The 6,000-nt window shown below is 35.4% G+C and overlaps 1 pseudogene; it reads left to right on the top strand.

The window, feature by feature from the left end:
• The first annotated feature begins 946 nt into the window (after positions 1 to 946).
• Positions 947 to 6,000, top strand: part of LOC149244029 (peroxisomal adenine nucleotide carrier 1 pseudogene) — a 28,974-nt pseudogene continuing 23,920 nt past the window's right edge.

The raw sequence follows: 6,000 nt of genomic DNA, 5'->3' as shown, positions 1-6,000 counted from the left end.
CCTTGACAATTTTTCCTTCATTTGATTTATTTTTCATTAGCCCATGACAGTTTCCATACATCATGATATGTTTTTGTCATGTTTGAATCATATATGTTATAATTTTCATCATGAATAATTTTAAGATCACATACAAATCTTCTGTTGTGAAGATTGATATAGTAGAAAATTGTCACAGATAAAAGAACTACAATTTAGAGTAGTAAGATACTTGAGATTTAAACATTTTATTTTGAGATCTCATATGTGACTCACTAATGCAAAGACATGAGCAATGAAATACTATAATATATATCTACATTTTATTAATAAAAATTAAATAGATTTTTTCTTATGAAAAAAATAAAAAATTAATCTATCGAAATATTATTTAACTTCTATCCATACTTGATTAATCAAAATTTAAAATAAATTTAGTAATAATGTTCAATTTCCAATTCCACTCGACTAGTACATAGTACCTCATTCAATAGTGTTGTGAACCACACAGCATGTATTTACATGGAGTAGTCCCACCCAATTTTAGAGTTAGCTTCATCAAAGAGCTCTAATTTTGACCCAAACCCAAACCCAGATCCCAGATGAACTTTTCACAGCTTAGTTAATTGAGACACCAAATAGCCAATGCTACTATGTACCACATGGTCAAAATCGTCAACTGTGGTTGCAATCTGACCTTCATCGTAACTGATAGCCCATTCGATTCATTAAACACGCTAATGTTTCTTTGTTCTAATCCCTCAGGGAGATTTTTAGTTTTGATTTGGAATCTCAGTTGAGAGTAGCCCAACTTATTATTTTTGGACCTCAAGTTTCAATAATCAATTGTCTATATTCGCACTAGGAATGTGAATTTGAAATTGGGTTATAAATACCTGATTTTATATCCCCACCGTAGACATATATAAAGCAGATGAGAGATTTTATTTAATGGAATTTATATGCAATGTGGGTTGATTTTGAATTTGTGATAGAGGCAACTTCAGGAGCCATAGGAGGGCTCGTTAGCACTACTATATTGTATTCTTTAGATACATGTAAGGCGAAGTACCAAATACTAGGAAGTGATTCATGTCGGGGGTCGACAGAAATACAGGTCTATAGCTCCGACGCATATTTGCCTTAGAATTAATATGGATTGTTTCTTTTTTTTGGAATGGGTTTTGCAGAATTCGGTATCTAACACATGTATTGCTATCAATGACAACTTTGAAACGGTAACTATAAACTCAAAATGGGAACTCTGGCTAAAAACCCCCGTAAAAACATCAAAAACAGTGCTAAAAACGAAAAGTGTTGATGCTGGAATAACACCCTTTTTTTCTAAGGTAAATTTTCAACATGTTTTAAAAATGGTGGTGAAAACCAATTTTTTTTGCAAAAATTGTCCAAAAAACACCCTTAAAACGAAAAGTGTTGATGTTCAAATAACACTTTTTTTTTTCAATGGTAAATTTTGTGCAAAAAACACCCTCAAAACAAAAAGTATTGATGCTAGGATAACACTTTTTTTTTCAAGTGTAAAATTTCAACATTTTGAAATAATGGCGTGAAATATTTTTATCATGACCTCGAAAAACATTAAAATTTCAAAAAAATAATGAAACATAAAATAAAATTAAAAATTAAAACAAAAAAAAGTTTAAAAAATAACAAAATGCAAATTAAAATATATACAAAAAAATAAAATAAAATAAAATCAGTGACAAAAATGTAAAAAAAAAAACAAAATTAACCTATAAAAGATAAGAATTAAAAAACAAAAAAAAAACTTAAAAATTATTAACAAATAAATAGTAAGAAAAACATATTTAAAAAAAAAATGGAAAAAAAAAAATTATCTTGTAAACCATAAAAAAATTGGTAAAAAGAAAAAAAAAAAAAAAAAAAATATATATATATATATATATATATATATATATATATGGAAAAAACAAATAAAAATTTAAATAAACTATAAAATTAAGAAGGTAAAAATAGAAAAATTTAAAAAACATTAACAAAAAACTAAAAAAAAAAGTGAAAATTAAAAACAAACTAGATTTAAAAAAATAAAAAATTTTAAAAATAAATAAAAAAATTAAAAAAAATTAAAATAAAAATAAAAATTAACAAAAAACAATTAAAAACTACTAAAATTAGCATTAAAATGTTGATTACTTAGAAAAACAAATATAAAAAAGACAAAAAAATAAAATAAAAAATGTTAAAAAAAATTATCTCATAAACCATAAAAGGATTTGGAAAAAAAAATAATATATATATATATATATATATATATATATATATAAGTAAAAAAAAAAAAAACATTAAGAAAAACTAGGAAAAAAAAAATAAATTAAAAACAAACTAGATTAAAAAAAAATAGAAAATTAACAAAAAAAAAAAATTAAAAAATTAGTAAAATTAATATTAAAAACATTTAAAAAAAAACTAAAAAAACAAAAAATAAACTCAAATTATAAAAAAAAAATACGACAAAAATATGAAAATTTTAAAAAAATATATATCTTTTCAAATTAAAAAAAATTAAAATTAAAAAACATTTAAAGTTTAAAAAGAAATATGTATTTTTTATTTTAAACAAAGAGAAAATATTTTTTATTAAGCCTACCTTTTTTATTTAAAAACAAAAAAAAAACAAAAAATTTAAAAATTTAATTTTTTTTTTAAACAATTTTTTATTTATTTATTTTTTTTTACCTCCGCCCGCCCGACCGCTTGTGGTGGCGCGGCCCTGGGCGGAGGGGTCTGCATGCAGACCCTCTGCCCAATACCGCGCCACCAAGGGTGGTGTAAGGACCTGCGGTCCGGTTGACTCCCTCCGTGCGAAGTGCGAGCATCCAAGTCCAAAATGTGCAAAGTTACAAGTGTATAATGCGCATAGGTGGATGAGCGTTGGGAAGTTTATAGCGTGGGAGCGTTTGGAGACACCCACGGGCCGACCTTACATGAATAGCAATTTGGGCGAAAGGTTGGATGGCTGACCTTGTGAATTGGCATAATGTGAGGGCGTGGTCTACGCGGTGGAGTGAGGGTGAGCCTTCAGGCTCTACTCCCTCTACATCTTCTTAGATGACATAGAAGATGGGGCTCATTGTTAGCTGCTCATGGTAGTGAGTCCTTTAAATAGGTTGAGTAGGCATGACAGATGGTGCATGAATGGTTCGGCATTAGCATCATGACATGTTGTAGATGGGATGGAGTTTCCATGGACCTGAGCATGGGAAAGATTCTTGGTGAGTCCAGGATGTGGAAAAATCTGAGAAAGACTGGTGTAGGCATAAGGATGGACATTCTTATGATTTGAGTGTGACAGTTGGATTGATCACCCAACTAGTTCGAGTGATGAGGGCTAGCAGTGTACCAGAGAGATGTTGGCATTATGTTGGAGTATCTGATGACAGTTCACAGGATGGGACAACACATGATGGAGATAGTTGGTTTTACATATGTTGCATGGATGTTGCGATGTATGGATTGATTGATATCATGGACCAAGGATGAGACAGTTGGAGATGATGATCTTGGTGGCAGGATGGTTACCGGGATGGCATATTGTCAAGGACGACAATGACTTCAGGTGGAGGAGGATGTAAGGACCTGCGGTCTGGTTGAATCCCTCCATGCGAAGTGCGAGCATCCAAGTCCAAAATGTGCGAAGTTACAAGTGTATAATGCGCATAGGTGGATAAGCGATGGGAAGTTTATAGCGTGGGAGCGTTTGGAGACACCCACGGGCCGACCTTACATGAACAGCAATTCGGGCGAAAGGTTGGATGGCCGACCTTGTGAATTGGCATAATGTGAGGGTGTGGTTCAGGCAGTGGACGAGTCGGCTTGGTAGCTCGACTCGCCCAACTGCTCGTATAAGTAAACAAAGGCGTTGGAGCATTTGGACAACATTCGAACGATGAGCATTCGATGATCAAAGGAGAAGTGCGAAGAGGTGTTAAGCCGCAGCAAGGAGGCGTAGTTCTAATGTGCCCGCTCTTGGGCAGCGCTACACGGTGAAACGCACGAAGGTTGGTTATCAGGTGAAGGCGTGGGTGAAGGCGCCCATCGTTTAGTGAAGACACACGGGTGGAGACTCGGTTGAGGTCGCCCGCCCGGCGTGTAAGGTGAATAGGGTGGAGACTCGAGTGAGGTCGCCCGCCCGTCATGCATGGTGAACGCGGTGGAGACTCGGGTGAGGTCGCCCACCCGTCATGCAATGGTGAATGACACGACACGAAGTTCGGTTGAGGAGTGCGGTTGGCGGTCCGTGTGAGGGCGCGCCCACCCAACTTGGGCAAGGAACTTGGTTGGCACACGAAGGTGTTGCTTGTTGTAAAATTGGCTAAGTATGAAACTTGGTGTTTCCCAAGTATACTTGTAAACTTTGTAAAGTTGTATAATATATTGAAATTGGGTAGACTCATTGTTCAGGGAGTTGCCCCTCCCTTTATACTGTGCAATTGTGTTCTTCATGTATAATTGTTGTGGATAATGAATGTGTATGGGTGTTCATTAGTATAAAGGAACAATAATAATACTTGGTTGAGAAAAACAAACTAAGTAGACAAATGGTTAGGCGTAGTCCATGAACATAAGTATTGGTGAAAAGAAAGTGTTCGGTGGTGCCGCACCTCGCCATAAGCGGTTGAAAGACTACCGCAGGTGTGGGGGCGTGGCAGGTGGTATCAGAGCAGGTTCACAGTGAGTGAAGCCGGTGTATGACAAGAAGCTGATTCAGGGTTGAAGAAGCTTGACAGTTGGCGACAATACTTATTTCCACTAATACTTACAGGTACTTGCAGGAGAAGGAAGCTAGTTTCACATACAAGTGGAACAAGAAGTGGTTCAGGTTGCAGGGAACTTGGTGAAGCTGGTGGATGGTGTTATCACTTAAGAATCAATTTCTAAATTTTTCACATCAGTCTGGTTGTAAAGGTTAGGTGTTAGTCTAAGTTCAGTCTTTCCATGTTTAATGTAGTGTCTAAGCCTTAGGAGTCTTGGTGGTATGGTTAAACAAAGGTCAATAATCCGTTCTTATTCATCACCGGTCTCATAACTCACATAGTTTCCATGTATCAGCTTTGTTCGAAGGTTCTTATGTGTTACGAAACTGTTTAGGAGTTTTCGTAGTGCATAAACTTTGTTTAGGTGTTTTCGTAGCGCAAAACCCAGATTTTGCACTGGCTGCGCTACGAAATCGGGGATTCGTGCAGATTCGTACCAAATCTTGCTCAGCTGTCATATCTATCAAAATCCGTTATGTTTACATCATCATTTGTCAGTTTATACACTTCACCTATCATGTCCAACCGCTTATCCTCATCATTAGAGTCGTTAGGTACCTTGGTACGCTCAGATTTCAAGTTTCAAGAAGAGCCAAGTATTCACAGTCATGATTTGTGGTTGGATTCATGCGTAAGTAATAAATTTTCAAGTGTTCAATTTGAATTCCTTGAAAATCAGGCGAGCCAGCTTTCAAGCGAGGCAACTTTCAAGAGAGGCAGCGATCGAAAATTGAAACAGTGCCAGTCTTTCAAATTTTCATTCTGTTGGAATCCCATGGAGAGGGCTACAAAAGGAAAGGAACACAGGTTAGGCAGGTGCTTGAGGAGTGAAACTGAAGGTTTAGACATTATCTTAAAGAACAGAGAAGTTGAACGCGCATTCAAGTAGGTTGGCTGTTGGAATTTCTATGAAAATCTTCAAGGAGGCCATATGCAAATCACCAAGTAGTTTGTGTTGAATTTCACAGGACTAAATACAAAAGTTGGGATGCATAAATTGCCAATCACTCCAGAGGTCATATCTACAGTCACTGAGATTCCGAGGGGACAGGAGAAATGGTTTAAAAATTTCATGTTTGACATGACCCCCTGCAAGGAATTTATGAAACCGGAGTTTATTGATTCAGATTTAAACAAGTCTGTGCCCAAGCATTTTGTCAAGGACTCATATGCCAATTTACTTACCTGCATACAAAGGTACTTTACCTGTGAGGGAAGG

The sequence above is a fragment of the Pinus tabuliformis genome, chromosome 8, assembly GCF_031772625.1.
Source record: "Pinus tabuliformis cultivar Carrire ecotype Pingquan chromosome 8, CPIR1, whole genome shotgun sequence".
Lineage (NCBI taxonomy): Eukaryota > Viridiplantae > Streptophyta > Pinopsida > Pinales > Pinaceae > Pinus > Pinus tabuliformis.
This window is presented reverse-complemented; position numbering and strand designations above follow the sequence as displayed.